General features: G+C 36.0%; 1 pseudogene; it reads right to left on the bottom strand.

The window, feature by feature from the left end:
• Positions 1–4,491: 4,491 nt before the first annotated feature.
• On the bottom strand, positions 4,492–5,495 carry LOC101960732 (olfactory receptor 12D1-like; annotated as a pseudogene).
• Between the last annotated feature and the right edge of the window lie 15,670 nt (positions 5,496–21,165).

Genomic DNA, 21,165 nt, shown 5'->3' on the forward strand with positions numbered 1-21,165 from the left:
CTGCACTTGTGCACTGATCTCATAGTCTCTCTGCCAAGAAAAGCTGCTGGTTGTGGAAAGAGCCAGGCTAAAAAATCCCTATGTCCTGCAACTGGCAAGGCCAAAGGGGTGGGGCTGCCCAAGCCCTTTGGAGAGAACATTTTGCCTCTGTGTGTCCTAATGCTGTACTTGGAGTTAGTGGACCAGGTTGTCCAGCTGGAATTTCATTTTGCATTGGCTTCACCTCTTCTTTGTATATCCCTTTCCTCCATTTTGGAATTGGAATGTTTATTATGTGCCACTGTATATTTTGATTTTTACAGAGTTTGCTTTGAGTCTCAGATGAGAGTTTGTATTTGGACTTTTGGATAAAACTGAAACTAATAAGACTATGGAGGCCCATAGAGATGGACTAAATTCATTTTGCATTGTGAGATGGGAATGGGTTTCCAGGGGCTAGGGGCAGAATGCTATAGTTTAGATGTAAAGTATCCCCCCAAAAGTTTCTGCTAATGTAAGAATGTTCACAGGTAAAATTATTATATTTTGAGAGCTATAACGTAATCAGTCCATCTTAGTTTGAATAGACTGATTGGATGGTAAATGTAGGCAGCTGGGTTATGACTGGAGGAGGTGTCACTTGGGATGTGTCCTGGAAGGTACATCTTCCCTGTGGCCCCACTCTTTTCTGCTACCTGGTTGCCAAGCCCTGAGTACTTTTCTTTACCATGACCTTCTGCCATGATGATCTACTTCACCTTGGGCCCAGAGTTGGTTTATCATGCTCTGAATCTCTGAAACAGTGAGCCAAAATAAACTTCCTTTTCTAAGTTTTTTTTGTTGAATGTTTTGGCCTGAGTGACCACACAAAAGCTATTCAATTGTACACAACAACGGGGTTCATTCTGACATATTTGTAAATGCATATGACATAGTTTTCTCCATTTCAATCCCCAATAATATCCCTTGCCTTCCTTCTTCCCTTCCCCTGATCCCTGTTTTCTACTCTATTGATCTTCCTTCTTGTTACTTATTTATTTTTTAATTGATGCATTATAGTTATATATGAAATTGGAATGCATTGTGGTAGATTCATACACATACCTAGTATAATCTGATCAACTTCATTTCCCAGTTTCTTTGATCCTTTTTAAATTGAGAAGTAGAGACTTTTCTCTCCCTGTAAAATTGGTTTACCTGTGACTGCTTTGGCCAATAGAATATGACCAATAGAACATTATGTTAATGTTGGTTCTTGGCTTTGAACCAAGTTTTGTCTTTGAGACAACCAGTAGCTTTTGCCTTGAGCTACTGGCTCCCATTAGGAAAGTCTTTACCATTGAAAAACCTCATGATAATGACATGGAATAGGATAGAGAGAAATAGACTTAGGCAGCTTCTGTCTTTTCTATTCTTAGATGTTTAAGTCATCCCAACAAAGGCTCCAGACATTATTGAGCAAAAATAAACCCTTCCTTTCAGTTCCCTCTTCAATTTTGACCCACAAGAATCATGTTACTTATTTAAGTAATTGACTAAGACACTAAATTTTGGAGTATAAAGCAGCACTAGCTAAACAGAATATCAAGGACTTTCTCTAGTTATTAATTAATAACTAAAGAAATTCGAGTCTAAGTCAGTTCTGGCCGTATGGTGCCTTCTCCACATATACGTTCTATCTTCAGCAAAACAGGAATTGAAGGACTGAAGAAGGTTGAGTTTGTTTGGAGATAGAGAAAGTTTGTTCGGAGAAAGAGAAGTCAGAAACAAATTGAGTTTGCCAAAGTGAAAGTTGAAATTTTGAATAGTCAGTATACCAGCTCAAAATAGCTTGCATACTCTTACCTTTATGTATCTTTAAATAATTGTAAATGTTGTTACCCACATCCTTTCAGAGCCAACAGCCTCTTCTAAGTATTTAGAGATGGAGAGAAATATACGTCTTGTCTATTTGTTTTAGGAAGACTTAGAAACTATAACTTCATTGCTTTCATTTAGTATGAATTTGATGCCAAATAAGGCAAAGAAAATTTTGATGAATTCTTCATATTTTCTTTATATTATACTGCAGTCTATCAAAGATAGAATTAGAGAAACAAAACACAAAAATAGGAATACTTTTGAATATCTTTCTTTTCCATGAACAAGGGGATGAAGGGAAAATAACACACCAATGAGATTAAAAACAGATTCTTGAGTTTATTTTTGATTGTTGCATTTTAAATACTTCATGGTAATTTTTGACAGTTTGGTCATTTTACTTTTTAAATTATCTCTGAAGATAACAGGTGCCATAACTATTTAGGTAAACTACTGATCATTTTACTTATGTTAAGCAGTTTACTATAATATCATTTACTTTACTTATTTTCCTTACTGGACCAAAAAAGCAATTTTCATTTGAATTGTGAAATGTGAAAATAAAATCATCAATTAATTTAGTTAAAATTTTTCCTCCTTTCTTTAATTTAGTTTATTATGAAGGAGATGGAACATTTCAGTTGTGTTTCTCTAGCTCATTCTCTCTTCAGCATGTCCTTTATGTGAAATTCTTCTTTTTCTACCACATGAGTACCTTTGGGTGCCCTGTCTTTATTTACTAGAAATCTCTTGGACATGGCATTGGTAAATCTAGCACTTGTGCAGAATTTGTGCATTAAAATAATAAAGAGCATAATTGGCTAATTTTTCACATGAATACACTTTGTGTGGAAGTGGAAAGTTTTAAGTGTTTACGTTACAGTGGGGAGAAACATTTTGTATTGTGTGTATGTCACTAAGAATTGTCTTAACCTCAGCTTCTTCTTTCTCTCAGTTACTCTCTTTCTTGGTTTCAAATAGCCTGAAAATCCCCATAGCAATAACAAAATTATGCAGATTTCTATGGTTCAGAAGAATCTTTAGAACACTATTTGTTACATCTCCAGCTGCAAAAGTAGAATATTTTATGAAGAAGCATGTAGAAGGTAAGCTATTGGCACTGTTCATATTCAGTGCAGTTTAAAATATAAAGTCTTTTTATTGCAGGTGGGAGTGCAAGTTGTTATAATATCTGGGGAGGATACTATGTTAATGTCAATCAGAATTATAACACCTATATCCCTTTACCTAACATTTCCATGCCCAAGAATTTATCCTAAAAAGACTTTCATATATGAAATAGACTTGTATATATACCCTACAAATAGATTTTATACACATGTCATGTACAGGTTTATGTGTTGGAGCAAGACTTGAATTAGCATAGATATGCAGTTTGAGGGGACCAACCTAATAAGTGTGACACATCTGGAAGTAGCATGTAGTAGGCAGGTTAAAACACAAAAGGGAAATTTTATGTACTGATAAGGAAAGACCTCTAAGATACACCTAATTTGGTACACTGATTTATTCACATAACAATATATTTTTGTTCCATTCTTTCTAAAAGTAAATATTTGTACTTGTTGTGTATGAATAAAGGCACTCTGCAAGGAGAGACAAGCAGACACTAATGTTGGTTGCCCATGAGGTTTACCTGTATGGGGTTGGGGGCAGGGAGGGGCTTCTTATTGTGCAGAGCAGTGACTTGAATCATGGTCTTACTGACTCATGGCTGTGTTAGCATGGGGAACTTGCTGTGTGAAGGTGCAGATCAAGATGGCTCAGTTGCTATGGTGATGCCTGCCCAAGTAAACTGTGCAAAAGCACAGATTTATATAACTCTGGACTTTGAGCTCATGCACCAGCTCCTGGGAATAGAGAATTCTGAACATACCAAGATAACCCTCATGTCTCATCAGTCCTGCTTTGCTGAAACTTTCTCAAAAATAACCTTTTGATGAAACCTGTATAATAAATGTGCTGAGCTAGGTCTGAGTCAGTCAAATGCTAGTGGAGTTGGACTTCCCAGCTTTTTCTCTATGTGCTTTTTCTCTGTTTGTCTTTTCTTTATCCCCCATCACCTCTTCTCTGGACTTCTCTGAATTAATGGCTGCAGCTGAAAGCAGAGATGAGAGGGCCATGCACATTACCTTTTTATGTATTTTGAATTTTGAATCATTATCTATTAAAAGGACAAAACCCCAAAATAAATCAGGACATACCTGTTAAAAATTTTCATAACTCACATGTGAATTGATATTTGTTTCCAATGTAATAAACATAGTTTTAAATTAAAATTCTAAAAACATAAAAGAATAATAATTTTATTGATAAGTCTAAAAAATGTGTTAGCCAAGAAGGATCATACAGATAAACAGACATAAATATTATTCATATATACCAAATGTAGGTAGTATACACATATTTCTATACCTGCTTATGTACAAGAACACATTATAATATATTGTAAATCAATATTATCATATGATATTCTTTAAAACAAATTCAACATTAGGGTTTCATGGTTAGTGTTCCATATATAAATGTTTACCCCCTGTTACCTAGGAATATATTGTTTAATACAACTAGAGCACATTATTCCATTTAGTAGTTTTCTGTTATCCAATTTCCTTTGTTGTATACATTCTAAACAATTAGAGAAGCAGTATACTTATATATCTCAACTTTCTCATTGTCTGGTAATTTATGCTTCAGAAGAATTCTCTAGATCCCTTCAGGTCAGGGTCTCTTTCTGATCACCCTAAACAAGGCACCCTTCACTTCCTTATTCCTCAAAGTATAGATCAGTGGATTAAGAACAGGAGTGACCTCACTGTACATGATGGCAATGATGCGATCCTGGTCCCTAGAGATCCCTGAGGTAGGGCGAATGTAGGTGAAGATAACAGGAGCATAGAAAAGAATAAACACCATGAAGTGGGAGGCACAGGTGGACAGTGCTCTGTGAAGCATTTTGCAGGACTGAGTCTTGAGGAAGAGGTAGGTGATAATGTAGAAATAGGAGAGAAGGGTCAGAAAGAAGGGGCCTATGGCAAGGGTCCCTGTGACAGTGTTGAGCAGCCTCTGGTTGAGCTCAGTGTTCCCACAGGCCAACTCCAACAATGGCTTAACATCACAGAAGAAGTCATGGATGTGGTTGGGACCACAGAAGTTCAAGTGAGATGTCATTATGGAGTGCAGCAGGGCATGGAAAAATCCAATGGCCCAGATGGTGATAGCCATCTGGGATTCATGATGACAGTGTAATGAAGTGGTTTGCAGATAGCCACAAAGCGGTCAAATGCCATCACCGCCAGCAACAGGGACTCTGTGCTACCCAGGAAGTGGAAGAAATGAAGTTGGCTTATGCATCCCATGAAAGATATTTCTTTGTGTGTAGAGAGGAAGTTCTCCAGCATCTTTGGCAGTGTTACGGTGGAGTAGCAGATATCTAGACATGACATGTTTCCCAGGAAGAAATACATAGGTGAATGGAGTCTGGGATCAGAGATGACAATCATCAGGATGGCTCCATTCCCAACCACATTCACAAGGTAGATTGTGAGGAAAACTGCAAAAAGAAAAGGCTGTGGATCTTGTATGTCTGTCAATCCCAGGAGAAGAAATTCAATGACTGAAGTCTGATTCAACATCACTTAAAAGAAAAGAAGAAGTAATTTTGAAACATTATTCGTAATGAGGATCAGTCTTTCTAACTGATGATTTTCTTGCCAAGACAAAAAATTTTGAGGAAGAGTGTGGTAGTTTTGCATGAAAGCCTGCCTCAGATCTTGTGTAATATTTAAATGTTTAGGCTACAAGTGTTATGGATCAGTCATTTTTAAAAATTGAATTTTTCATTAATACTTTTCTTTCTCTTAGGAATTTAGAGCAGGTTTTCAGTCTACCATCTTCTCTGGCTGTGAACATCTACATTCCAAAACAACTTTCTTTCCATCGCCTAAATCAGCTGCATGAGGTGATAATATCTTAAGTGTTCTACCACCCCTGTGATCTCCTTACGGAGTGGGAAGCGACCTGAAGAATTTTACTTAAGAAAAATAACCAGGGATGGAATTATTGCATCATAAAGTTCTTAAATAAATGAACAATCCCTAAAACAGGGGCAATAACTTTTCTGTAGGAAAAGGGGCCAGGCTGTTCTCTTGCTCATCTCTTTCTGATCCACATTCTTGGAAAAGTCACAGAGTCCTATTTGAGTAGGAAATGAGACCAACAAATCATTATTAATCTAGATATATTTGAAATTTTATCACTGCTATATCCAATGATGGGCTTCGTTTCTTCTACAATTTGAGCCTTGTATTTTCTCAAGTAGGATCTCAAATCACTTCTTTTATGACAAATGTTATTGTTTTTCTCTTGTTTAGTTGCTCTCAGACTCTTTCTTTCTTCCTTTTTTTAGCTGCTGAAATCCCTGAATAAACTTTCTTCCTCTTATGAGTTAAAGTTTTCACCTTACATTACTTAATGTTATTTTTAAAATTATCTATTCCTTTAATCCTTTAAAATCTTATCTTCTTTTTGACACATTTTATGTCTTATTTTATTTTGCCTGAAATAAATTCAGTCCTCAGTAATAGACTATCAAAGAATATTCTACCTCAATTGGAAATCACCTCCTTGACTTTTGGTTTCTTTAATGCGTCACCAGCAGTTATATCATTTCTCATGCCACCAGAAGTCTGTCTGCTTTGTATCTGCTATCTCCAAAGTTGTCACAAATTTCCAGGTCTCCTCAATTGCTGTTTGTTCTTTTTTTCCCCATTAAATAAAATTCTTGTCTTCTATTAAAGAAATGCATTAATTTTTGTTTCTTTTGCAGAATTGAAATAATAGCATTTTACTTTGTGAATGCTGAGACTCTTGAGGAATTGCAATTATTAATTATGAGATTTGGTATTTGACTACATTGTGTTGTTCACTGAGAAAACTTTTGAATCTTTTCTCCTATAACATTTGTAAAGTACCTGGTGCTATCTCATTTAGCCACACTGAAAAAAGCAGACAAAATTCCAAGTAGCTCTTTGTTTCTCCTTTAATATGTACAGTGAGTTAATTTGCTAATTAGGAAGGGAGGATAAAGGACATGTGGGGAACTTGTAGATGGGGGAGGCACTGAAAGAAGAAAAAGAACTATAAGGAAATCTGAAGAGATGCAGACATTGAGGTGTTTTCTAAAAAAGAGAATCATTTGAGGTTTGAACATTCAGAGGAAAGAAGAAGCTGATTTGAGTAAAAAAGTGAATGACTCCTTTCTGGGAACCTCTGGGACTTTTGTCTTTATTTTGGAGAAGATTTTGGGAAGTTAACTTCTATTATACCTCCAGGAAGAGCTGTCTTCCAATAATTCAGAAAAACTTTCTTAATAGCCATGCACAGTGTGTGTAGTTCAAAAATTTTATCACCCTTTCAAATAAACAAGTGGTCTGCCAAACATAAATCTTGCTTCTGTGACCCAATAAAATTGCATCAAAAATCTATTTGTAATGGGAGTTCATAACCCACTTGAATCAAAGTGTGAAATATGATATATCAAGAACTATGTAATGTTTTGAACAACCAACAATAAAAATAAAAAAATAAAAAAAGAAATCTAAAATTAAAAAAATCTATTTGATAACAGAACAAAATAAAACCAATAAGAAGTCAAACAACAAATTATTTTTTTCCTAACTTCTAAAGAATATTAGCTCTCACACTTCTCTTTGGTTTCTTTCCCTACAATTTCAGTATTTAGAGATTACAGGTTTGCCTTGAGGAATATTTAAAAAACAAAGCATGTTAAATTGATAATGAGGTACATCACTAAAGATGTGGGAAGTAAAGTGCTTTCAAAATCTATATGATGAGGAATCATCATAAGATATGAAACCAGCTTTAAATCCTGAACAATTGGCGATAATGACAATAAGCAGACAGATCATGCATTAACAAAAAATATGGGCAACTTTTCAGCCTTCTCCTATTTCATTCTCTTACTTGATGGCGTGTTCAGAATCACTGAACAATTAAGAAACATTTTCAGGTTTATGGCCTTAGTGATTATACATGATAGAAAAATATTCAAAGTGACATTTCATGATGAGATTTCAGAATACACCATTTGTATTCCAAAATCTCTTCTTTGCTTTCTGAAAATCTGCTGGCCTTTTTAAAGAGCCATGGCTCTCTAGACAAAAATCCTGAGAGAGAGTGTGCCCCCTGATACAAAGAGGGATTCTTATAGGAATAAACAGGTACCATTCCACACTTACAATTATGAGGGGGTAGTGTTATAAAATTTTTCTGTGGAGTTCTATTGTTTTGTTGTTCTTCCTATTTTCTTTTCTTGCTAAATTTTGGTTTTTAATTTCAGAACCATAGACAGTACAAGTATCAACAGCCTAATGTACTTTCTTAGTCAAATTTCCTTTCATTTCCTAAGATAGAGGTGTGGACTTATTTTTTCTTGGGCACTCCCTTAGAACATACTTCAGAATTTAAAGTAAAAAGAAAATTGGTAAAGAAAATTAATCAGTGAGTCACATATCCTATTAATACAGAAAGATGGCTATATTTAATATCATACTCAGTTATTACTATGATTTTAAGGATAGCAAAGAAAAAGGAGTAATGGGAAGTAGTAGTACTTTTATTTTTTCCGACTCTTCACTGTTGGTAATAACTTTTCTCTAATTTTGGCATACAAAAGTTTACATTTTTCTCTGCTTAGGGAATACTATTGGCTTTCCTAATGTGTTCTTTCATTTCTTGTTATATTCTTTAGACAAAAGTTTCTGTCTGACTAATCTAAGGGGCAATCATGTGGATCTGCCATCTATAGAAGGACCTAATAGCAGTTATAAATGTGTAATGTACTTTGTCCATGTTTTTACTGGTTTTTTATTTTTGTTGCTCTGGTAGGAGTTCATTCTATATGAATCACATTAATGGGTCCTTGTTATTTTATATGCTGCAAATATAATGCAAGTAAATAACCTCCACTGCATGCTCCTTAAGTATAAGTTATTGTTCTGAGTTCCTAACATGCAGTAGTTCATTTAATTTTCAGAAAAGCCAAATAAAAGAAGTACTAAAACCATTACCATTTACCAGAAGAAAATCAAGGCTCAAGGATTCAAGTAAACTTTCATTTTTTTTTTTTGGTGATAATTTACAAAACTAAAACTGAGACTATTTAGTTCTAGAAATCACTGAAATATAGTCTTCATTCTTAGAAACATCAACCATCTCAATTTTATCATTTTTTTTGTCTTGCACTGAATTCCACACATTTATCAGATGTAGAGTCTAATATTTGTCATTTACGACTCTAGGCATTTAGAGGTCACATTATACATGCTGTAAGAAAAGAATTGGCTTTACTGCTTTACTTTGTCTCTGTGAAGACAGACAGACTAGCTTTTCCTTCTTCAAAAGTGCATGATATAATCTTTATAATATTCAAGGCCCCCAAATGCATGCTGTATTTCTCCACTTGTTATTTTTTTCATTGAACAACCTGAATTTTAATTAATAATACTTTATTGTGTGTCTTGATATCTTAAAGGTCAAACCTTTACTCTTCTTTTGTAAAAATGCCTCGAAGAGTTAAGACAGCTCTTCTCTCAAGCAATTGTGATATTATAAAAAATTTTGTTTACAGAAGAAAGACCTGAGCCCAAAACAAAGCGGAAGGTGAGAATTGAGGCCAGTGGATAAAGCCAAGGTCTCTGAATATGATAGTATAGTGAAAGGTATCTAATAGACAAAAACCTACCTACAAAGGAAGGAAGTTTCAGAGTTTCTCTTTTGGAACCTAAACTCTCAGTTAAAAAACAAAACAAAACAAACACAATGAATTTATCTTCATCATAAGACATTATCAACAGAATAAAAAAGTCAACCATAGGATAGGAGGATATTTTTTCCATTTATTGTCTGAGGATTTATATTTAGATTCAGATCATATGAAGTTGATTAATAGACATATTAATTAAAAGAAAAAGTGGGTAAAACACTGAAGCATATAATTGATAAAAGAGAATATAAAAGTAGCTAATGAATGTAGTGAACAATTTCTTTATTGTAAGGGAAATTAAAATTAATATTATTATGTGATCTGACTACACACTCATTATAGTGGCTAGAACAAAAAAGAGAGATTATACCAAATGTTGGTGTTGGTGTCGTTCTTTGTTAGTATAGAAACCAATGATAGTACGTGATAAAACTGACAGAGAAATCCTTATTATCCAGTAATTTTCTGCAAAGGGGTAGCGAGAGGGGGAAGAGAGAGAGAGAGAGAGAGAGAGAGAGAGAGAGAGAGAGAGAGAGAGAAATATTCTAGCAATGAGGTGAACATCATTGTCAGGTTTTAAGCCAAGGAATAACACAACCTAATTTGTATTATAGTATGGCTGTGGGGTAAGCCACACTGAGAATAAAATAAAGGAACATTATCCCAAAGTTGTCTTCTTATTCATGATATAAGTTGTAATTATCTGTTTTTTTATTGTCTACTGACTTGTTAACTAATAGAGTATAATATCCAGAAGTGCAAGATATGTTGATAAACTTCATCTCAACCTCCTGTTCCCAGGGGTGTTGCTTCTGGTCACTCTTCAACTTTTAGCATCCCCTCTTGCTGAGGGCCATTACCAAGTAGGAATGATGCATCGAAATTTCCTTGCCAAGCGTACCCCATGCTGCTTAGAGGACATTTGATGGAACATTGCATGCATGCTTTAATAAGGTGACCTTGCTCAAGGACCAAGGCGGATTCGGGTTTAGAGCTGAGCAGGTTTGAGGAAGTAACCGGCTCCTTGAGTTTAAGGCGTTGCCAGTTTAAGATAATGGGTTTTAGGGAAGTTGGAAGTTGAAGATTATTGCTGGGATTAGGGTGTTCCTGCTGCTTGTTCCCATTGAGTTCTCGTGAGATTAAAATGGGATTTGGAGAGAGCCTCATGGAGTAGGTGAATTGTGCGGGTAGACGGCAGAAGGCGTTTGCCCCTGGACCTCTGTGGAGGCGGTGTGAGAGCGGGAATAAAGAATTGCTGTTTGAACCTACAAAGCTGTGTGGTGGCTCGTGATTCTGGTGCCAAGCCGAGACATTGGCCTTGGCACCCTCTCCTTCAAAATATGAGAGAAAATGTCTCAAGCTGGCCAAGTTGATGAGATGAACTGTGTTCAAAGGATTTGGCTGTATCAAAAACTATGAAAATGGTGAAGAAATCACACAAACATGAAAATAACTTTTTCTCAATTGCATGGGTCAGAGAGGACTCTGCAACCTCAAAGATCAGCCTCCCATGCCGGAAAGAGGGCAAGGGGAGCAAGAGAGGCAAACAAGAGAGTGAGCACACTACAAACCCCTCTATTTATTGGGGAAGGAAAGTTCCATCCAAATAAGGCAAGGGTTTGGGTTTCCAAGGGTGGAGTCTTGCTTGGTGATGTCTAGTGGTCAGCAGATTGATTGACATCTTGGCAAGTCATGACCATCTCAGCTGTGTGGGATCACAGGCAGAGTGAGGGAAAAGGCACACGTGGGTTGCATAACCCCAAAAGTGCTTAACCCCAGGCCAGTCCCCTCATATTCTCAAATGCTCATAGCTCACACACAGAGCCCATAGATGGCTCATGACAAGAAAACATACTTTTCTTTCTGAGTCTGGCTTATTTTTATCAAGATTATGGTCTCTATTTCCCATCCATTGTTCTGAAAATGATATAATTTCTTTTTTCTTTATACCTGAATAAAATTCTGTGTATATACCACATTTTCTTTATCTATTCATCTGGTGATGGGTACCTAGGCTAGTTCCATAACTTGGCTATTGTGAATTGTGCTGCAATAAGCATGGATTTATATATATATATATATATATATATATATATATATATATACTGACTTAGCTCTTTTAGAAAAATACTAAAGAGTTATAGAGCTGAACTGAATGGTGGTTCTACTTTTAGTTTTTTGAGGAACCTCCATAATGATATCCATGGTGAATGTTATTAGGGATTTTTATTCCCACCAACAGTCCCTCCCCACCTCCACATCCCCAACACATTTATTATTATTTATATTCTTGATGATTGCCATTCTAATTGGATTGAATAGAATTTCAGGGTAGTTTTCTGTTGCATTTTCCTGATTGCTAAGGATGTTGATAATTTTTTCATGTACTTATTGGCTACTTGTACCTTTTATTTTTAAGTAATAGAGATTTAACTCAGGGGTGCTTAACCACATTCCCAGTCATTTTATGAATTATTTAGAGAAATAGAAATAGAAAAAGAAATTGTGGTATTTTCTGCTAAATGGATGAAAATAAAAACCTTCATGCTAAATGAAATAAGCCAAACTCAGAATTCAAGGGTTGAATGTTTTCTTTCAAATGTGGAAGCTAGAGTAAAATAAAAGAAGGAAGAGATGATCAGATATCATAAAGATATGGGGAATATCAGTAGAGTAGAAGAAGGATATTGAGAGAGAGAGAGAGAGAGAGAGAGAGAGAGAGAGAGAGAGAAAGAGAGAGAGAGAAAGAGAGAGAGAGACAGAAGAGAGAGCTGAGGAATGGGATGAGGGAGGAAATGTGAAATAAATTTTTAAGAAATTATGTGTATATATAAATATACATAAGGAATTTCACTTTTATGCATAACTGGAAAGAACCAACCAAGAATTAATAAATAGATGAGCAAAAGAAAGAACAGTAGAGTAGAGGAAGGAAAACCATTGGTGGGGTTGGGGGGGATATGTAGGAGGGACAGGGAAAGTGGAGAGCATGAACTGAAATTGAATTTTATGCATGTATAATTCTGTCAAGATGAACTCAACTACTATTTAAAACTGTAATGCTCTAAAAAATATAAAGGAAACCCCCTATTTTCATAGTGTTCCAGAGGTTTTTGTGTGTCATATCACTATTTTTATTTGATAATAAGAATTTTTAAATTTCTACCCTGATTTCTTCTGTCACTCACTCATCATTCAAGTGTATTGTTCAATAACTGTATATTTCTATAGTTTGTATAAAGATATTTGGTGCTGATTTCTAATTTCATTCCATTGTGATCTGATGAGATGCAAGGAATTATATCATTTTTTTTTGTATTTGCCAAGAGTTGCCTTATGCCTTAAAGTATGGTCTATTTTGAAGAATGTTCCATGAGTCACTGAGAAGAAAAAGTATATTCAGGTGTTATCGGATGAAATATTCTATAAATGTCTGTTAATTCCATTTGATTTTTAATATTTTTTCATGTCCAAAGAGTCTTTACTGAGTTTATGTCTCACCATTATGTTTAATGGTGAGACAAATGTTGAATTTACCCAGTATTGTCATACGGGAATCTGTGTGAGACTTTAAGTTGTGTCTTTCTTAGGTTCAACAATATTTAGGGGATAAATATTTACTATTATTATATCTTGTTCGATTGTCCCCTTTACCAATATAAAATTAACTCCTTTGTCTCTTCTGATTAATTTTGGCCTGAATTTTTCTTTGTTGGCATGAGAGTGGCTACTCTTGCATGTTTTTGAGCTACATTCACATGGTGTATCAATTTTCATCCTTTCACTTTTAGCCTGTGTCTGTCTTTGCTTGTAAGGTGAGTCTCTTGCAAGTAATATATAGGTGGATCTTTTTCTTTAATCCATTCTTCCAATCTATGTTTTTAATTAGAGATTTTATATGTAGTGTTCGCACAGAGAATGTTTATTGATTCCTCCCAGTTTGATTCATCTCTAATGTTTAATTTGATCCTATTTTTCCTTAGATTAGCTACTCTTTTCATGAGATTTGTGGGGTTTGGTTTTGATGTCTTTTGTGGGAAGTATTTCTATAAGTAAGTTCTGTAGTGCCAGCTTAGTTGTCATGATTTTTTTTTTTTTAGTTTCTGCTTATCTTGGGTGTTTTTTAATTTTTCTTTTGTTTTCATGGATAGTTTTTCTAGGTATAGCAACATTGGTTTACAGTGATTTTTTGTTTGATTGTTTTGTTTTGTTTTTTTTAGGACTTGGAACACATCATTCCAAGCCCTCCTGGCTTTTAGAGTTTATACTGAAAAAATTAAAAGTATTTCTGATTGGTTTGCCTCTAAATATGACCTGATAAGAATTGCTTTAGCTATTCTGGGTCTCTTATTTTTCCAGATGAGTTTCATGATGATTGTTTTTTCTATTTCTATGAGGAATGCCATTTGGATTTTGATCAAAATGCATTAAGTCTGTAGTAGTATGGTCATTTTGGTAGTATGGCCATTTTGATAATATTAATTCTGCCTATCCAAGTGCAAGGTAGATCTTTCCATTTTCTAAGGTCTTCTTTGGTTTCTTTCTTTAGGATCCTGTAGTTTTCATTGTATAGATCTTTCATCTCTTTCATTAAGTTGATTCCCAAGTTTTTTTTTTTTTTGAGGCTATTGTAAATTGTGTAGTTTTCCTCATTTCCTTCTCAGAGGATTTGCCACTGATATACAGAAATACCTTTGATTTATGGGTGTTGATTTTATATCCTGCTACTTTGCTGAATTCATTTACTAGTTCTAGAAGTTTTCTGGTGGAGCTTTGCAGGTAAATAGATGGCGTTGGAGAAGATAATGCTAAGTGAAGTCAGCCAATCCCCCCAAAACAAATGCCAAATGTTTTCTCTGATATAAGGAGGCGGATTTATAGTGGGGTAGGGAGGGAAAGAATGGGAGGAATATATAAACTCTAGATAGGGCAGAGGAGTGGGAGGGTAAGGGAGGGGGCAGGGGTTTAGCAAGGATGGTGGAGTGTGATGGACATTATTATCCAAGGTACATGTATGAAGACACGAATTGGTGTCAACATATGTTATATACAACCAGAGATATGAAAAATTGTTCTGTATGTGTGTGATAAGAGTTGTAATGCATTCCTCTGCATTTATTTTTTTTAAATCAATAAAAAATGTGACCTGATATTTTTATTTTGAGGCTTTTAAATTTTTATTTTGTTCTGTATGTTAGGCATTTTAATTATTTGTTATGGAAAGGCTTTTTTTTAATTTTGTTTATTTGGGGTTCTGAATGCACCCTGTGTCTGCATGACCATATACTTCTCAAGGCTTGATAATTTTTCTGTTATTTCCCTAAAAAGTCTATCCATTCCATTAGCTGCATTTCACAATCCTTTTAATTCTAATGATTATTTGGTCTCTTAATGTCCCAAAATTCCTGTATATTCTGAACACAGTTACTCATTTTCTTTTCTTTAATACTCTCTGAATGTTTAAGGCTAGTCACTTAATCTTCCAGCACTTGGATTCCATATTCAGCAAGGTCTTGTGTATTAGAGAGACTTAGTAAGGTACATCTTATTTGACTTATCATGTCTTTCATGATAACAGAACAAGAGAATTAATTGAAGGTGTTTTTGCTGTTGGAGCGAATGTCCATGAGTGGGACCTGAGGACCTCTCCCCAGACATTCTGATTTGTGGCCTGGTCATTAGTTTGGGTTTTTGTCTCTTTTATTCTTTGTATTAAATATAGCTGAAGTGTGGGTATTGTTAATTTGTGTGTAAAGCAAGGTGTATTTTCTTTTGACTGAGTTTAGTTCAGGAGTAAAATCTACCCTGTGTACTTGCAGTATCTCTGTAGATTCTCAGCACCCTCACAGAAAAGGGGGAAACAAATAATAGCAGCAACTGATGCAAAAAATATACAACGTTAAAATAAACACTTGGTGCTTCCTATGATATCTACAACACTAATTACCACTAAAAAGGAAAGCTGGCGTCAATAATTGCTGAAATAAAAAATAATAAATAACTGTGAACTAGATCTGATATTAAAGTAACTGCAGGTGTCTAGTATGTCACCCACAGAAGCAATAATTGCAACAACATGAATGGTGGGAACAAGTGTTACATAAACCAAATATTTCTAAAAGATAGTAAAAACAGTTTCTTAAGAAAAAAGAAAATGTGTTTGGGAGGTAGAAAAGAGTTTAGAATGTTCAAAATGTGAACAGAGATAACACAGAAGAGAGTAAATGATGTTACAAAGAAGAGAAAAAAATAGTGCTGAGAGCCATAGCCAAGTAGGAATGACACATGGCAATTTCCTTGTCAGCCTACCCAATTTTGCTTAGAGGGAGGACTCTCCATTGTGGAAATGGGCTTGTGTTGGACCCAGGTCATTTGCAGTGACATTTCATGAAAGGTGACCTTGCTCAGGGATTAGGGCGGATCCGGGTTTAGGGTGGATCCTGCTGGTAATAGGGCTTATCCTGCTGCCTCAGGCTCCCACTCCTTGAGTTCCTGTTGAGTTCTCGAGGGTTTCAGAGAGTATTTGGGATGCAGAGCCCGATGGAGGTGAATTTTCCCCAGAACGTGCGCGTAGAGTGCCGGTGAGAGTTCGGGAATAAAGAATTGCTGTTGGAATCTACAAGTTTTTGTGGTGGTTCGGTTATTTTGTGCCCAGCCAGACTATGACAAAATAGGGAAAACAAAATAAAAGGAGAGAGAACAAGAGAATTTTACTCTTAGTGGGAGAACATACACACATATATATTCATTCCCGCAAACCAACCATTGCTGCAAGTTCACCAAAAAGAAATGAAAAAGGGAAAAAGATCTAATTCAAAAAAATGAAAGAATTGTTCCCACTGAGGGGGTCAAAACAGTTAATGAGAGTGAGTGGTCGCTGCCCATGCCCAGCCCAACATTCTTTCTTTCTATTTCTTCTTGGGCTATGGAGAAAGAGGGAAAGTGAAAGCAAGCAGGCAGTTGTTAACTGCTTCCTTTTTTGTGGTGATAACCAAACTTCCAGTTGGAATGGTCTAAAAATAAAGCTTGTTGAAATATCTCTCAGCTTCTCTTATCACCAGTATAAGGCAGGAGAGAATGGGAGGTACTGTCAATTGGAATTTTGTCTGCAGAGGTTGGTGAACTCCCAAGGTAGGAAGGCTGCAGAGTTCTCTGAGGTTAGGTTTAATCAGGCATTAGGGGCTTTGCTGAGTGGTTTCTGCTCTGGAGATATTAGATGAATAACACCCTTAGAACCCAGCAGATGCCAATATCTGCTGAGAGTCTAGATCTTAGGAGCCTCCCAAGAATTCTACTTGTGGGGAAAGGGAGCCAGCACATACACTCTGCTGTCCATGAGCTCAGCCTTTCCAGAATTAGTCCCTGAGTGTTTTTATGCCCACCTCTTCTGATTCTCAGCTCTGTTCATTGGATCACACGAGGCCCCAAGGCTAGAATCTCTGGGCTCCTGCAGCCTTGTCAGCTGTAAAATACAGAGCAGATTTCAAACACCAGTTCACTCTGCAACCTCTGGATGAGAAAAGTTGGGGATGCTTTTCTTATCTAAAAGCATTTTTTCATGCTAAATCTTTCTGTTTTGTTTCTTTCTCTGTTATTTCTCCCCTCTATGGTGAAATAGCATTACTGTCATTGCTGCCGTTGGCTTGACTATAACATATTCTTCCTTGTCATTTGTTCAATGTACCCGAATATCTGAGTCCATAAGAGGTTTTGATGGTTCAATATTGAAATTTAGTGCAATATCTCTCATACCCACCTTTCTGAGAATCAGTCCTCTGGCTATTTGATTCCTGTGCTATGTAGCAACTGGAAATGCAGCCTTCCTCTAACCTGTAACCTGACATCCACTATTATCACTTTAAATGTTTAACATTTTTTTCTAGTAAGAAAAGTGAAATTTATTCAACAATTTTGAAATATGTAATATATTATTATGAACTACAATCATCATAAGTCTTTCCTTAAGATTTTTTTTCCTCAGAAATTGTCATAGTAATGAAAAGCTACCACAGTTCCTCATGTCTTTTTCTCTATATTTTTCTTTACTGATTATGCATATGTTAAATGGATATTTATTATCGTAATATGGTAACTCCTTTAATAATATTTCATTATAGTTTTCTTAGTGGTTGTTCTATGACTTATCATATATGTCCTGTCTTATCAGGAAGTATAAATCTGGAATATCATTATTATACTAACTTAATTTAATTGTGATACAGTGATGTTCTTCTCCGTAGCTCTAACTATTTTTCTTTGGGTTGTTGACATTGTACAATATGTTGTAATAGATTTTTACTTTATGTAGTTTTGGAATATTTCTAAGTTTTCAAGATTTCTGATCTTCTGCAATACAGAATCTACCATTAATCCTATATCCCATCTAGTGTATTTTATATCTCAGACACTTTTGTTTAAAAAACTTGTTTTAATTATTTATACATAACAATATAATGCATTTTGAAACATCATATCCAAATGGAGTGTGACTTTTTATTCTTTTGGTTGTACATGATGAAAAATTACACTGGTCGTGTAATCATATATGTACATAGGGTTAATGTCCAATTCATTCCACTGTCCTTCCCACCCCTACAGCCCCTCCTTTCACTACCCTCTGTCTAAGCCAATATACCTTTCATGTCTCTTTTGCAACTTTCTGAATATGTAGAATATGTTTATGTCTGCTTATTTTAACTTCTGTGTCAGTAGTAGAATAATTTAGATTGATTACTTTTCTCTGTCTTATCCACAGTATTTTCTTTTTGTGCTAGCTGGGCATCAATGCCTGACATTATAACTTTACCAGTTTTATTGCTAAAAATTCTTGAATTTCATGAGTATTCTTGAATTTTTATTACTGAGACAAATGAGGCTAATTAGGAGCTATTTGACTCATTTGTGACTTATTTTTAACACTTTTTTTGGGGGTAAAATTAGAAAGTATTTAGTTTAGGACTAAGTAACCACCATTACTAAAAGAAGACTTTATGAATACTCTATCCAATGCTAGCAAATTACAAAGCTTTTCAGTATTTTAGTGGTAACTGGCACTATTTCCAACCCTATGAATCTTTAGATACCATCATCCCCTGTAATCCTTTTGAATTACTATTTTTCTCTATCTTTGAGTAGTTTCATTCACTGATGAGCTGAGAACCTTAGATGTGCTATCTGAGGATTACTATTGCTTTTTATTTTCATTTTTTCTATGTGTCTTTATTTTGCATATTCTGGCTATCCTAGCCTCTCCAAATTTATAAACTCTATACCTTTAACTCAGTGAGACACCTGGGATATTTAGGGATCCTCCTTCCGGCACTGTGTTCTGGAAACACTATCCAGGAAGGGCAATGGATAACTGTAGTTTCACCTTTTCCCTTTACTTTGTCTGAACTCTACTTTTTTTCCTCATATAAAAACAGTTTGGTCTTCAGCTGTGGATACACATTTGAGTAGCATAACATCTCAACACTAGGCACATGCAGGTCCAGTGTCCAGCATCAAGATGTCAGTGGTGTGAGTAGTGGCATCTGTGTCTGGCAGTAGGGACAGTGAAGCCTAAATAGGACTTGACCTAGAGTGGTATTATGGATCTGTTTCTGGTTGTATAGCCTTAAGGCCAGTTGGTTCTGTGGAATTTTCCAAAATAAAATGAATTGCAATATTATATATATAAAATCCTTTATGTTTAAATGGGAAAAACCAGCATTCTATTCTTTATTGCAAGCTGTGAGTGAGAGATCAGTCTGGGAAATGGTTTGGGACAGCAAAATTTGAGATTTACATTATCCTAAGCTGAGAGCTTCTTTCTGTATTTTCCACTTGGCTGCACCCCTGTAGAGAAAATGGCATTTTTTCTCTCAACAACATATCTCATAATTGGCAAAACATTTATTCCTTATTCTTTCTCAGGAAAAAAAATAATATTTAAATGTGGAATCTCCACTCTAGCTATTCTGATCACTGAATTCAGTAATTCCTGTCTGAGTACCAGGATTGCTGGAGTAAAGCTTATTAAACAATTCTCAGGTCTCTCTACAGACCCACTGTGTCAGAATATTGGTTCTAGATTTTAGAATTCACTTATTTAATAAGTCTTACAGGGGAGAAACATAACTGGGGAATCCTTTTCTATATTCTTGCTCCTGCAAGTATGATTTGCAGACCAGCAGCATCAGTAACACCTTGCCATACATAGCAATCTCCTGCTGTACCTTAGACCATGTGTCAAGGTGACACTCAGGGGATTGCTGTGCACAGGAATGTCTGTGACTCCCTTCTTGAGGTGGTAACAGAACTTTTCAGTATCCTCCAGACCTAGAAGCTGGCCATACCTCCAGGTCTGGCCATACATCTAATTTTTCAATGATTATGTTCAGGACACACTAGATTCTTTGTTCTCCCCAAAACACACAGACAGGATCCTACCCTAGGGGTATCAGCATGTAAGGAATCCCCCCAATCTCCTCTGGCACAAGGGGAGTGGTTTGCCACCAGATGCCCTTAACATATGCCATGTATGCAATACTCCATGCACTTGTCCACACAGAGGCATCCCAGCCCTGTGTCTGCTGGAACAGGAAAGTCTACAGGGGAAGAGAATACAGATAAGTGTGGGGCAAGGGTCTTGATGATCAGGGATGGACTGTTCTTATTTCCTTACATTATGCTGATAGCAACATAGACACATAGATATAGTCAGATGTGAACTTCACAATGAGAAATCAGGAGCTCTTGAAACTATTGTCAGGATGGAGAGATGTGAACAAATCTTGTATGGTTCAATTCTTCCCATGATAGCTGTTTTGCTGTAGAATAAAGTAATCATGAACAAATCAGATCAGTACCTATAAGTGGCAACATTCTGAAAGGTTCAAATTTAGAAAGTCCCTGTAACCCAGTCATGTCCTCTTTGCCCCACCTTCTTTCCCTCTTCATGCTTTCCAGTGACTCACCTCTTCAAGTTGTGAGTGACTTATCAGATCCTACGGGAGATATGGCTAAAGGAGAGATTATGGAGTCGGTTAACTCCCCCATGGACTCCCAAATATACTATCCCAAGGGTCTTAGGATCGACCCCTTTAAACCTAGAGGCAGGCTGAGCATAGCTCTCTCTTTTTCTACCTTTACAAAGAAAAAAAAAATCCTGTGAGAGACCTAGGAGGAGACAAGGCCAAAAGTGTACAGGAATGTGCAAATCCTAGACCTAGGGAAGTTTCCAGAACTGTAATTGCAGACCCAGGGAAGGATCAGAAGGCACCAGGACAGGAGATATGCAGGAACTGAACCAGTTGTCCTCCTGAAAGTCTGACCTCAGCAGGGCTTTCTCTTCTGACCTCTGGCTTTTAGGAAATAAGTCTGTATCACTACAATAACCGGGTGATAAATTTGTCCTTCATTTTCACATTGCTTTACAGTAATGTAAATATCAATAAACAGGCTCCAAGCTGGGTAAGCATCTGTGTGTGGATGGTACTTCCCAGTCTGTGCTGATCATATTCTGAAAGTCATAATCT

This window comes from Ictidomys tridecemlineatus, chromosome 8, assembly GCF_052094955.1.
Source record: "Ictidomys tridecemlineatus isolate mIctTri1 chromosome 8, mIctTri1.hap1, whole genome shotgun sequence".
In the NCBI taxonomy this organism is placed as follows: domain Eukaryota; kingdom Metazoa; phylum Chordata; class Mammalia; order Rodentia; family Sciuridae; genus Ictidomys; species Ictidomys tridecemlineatus.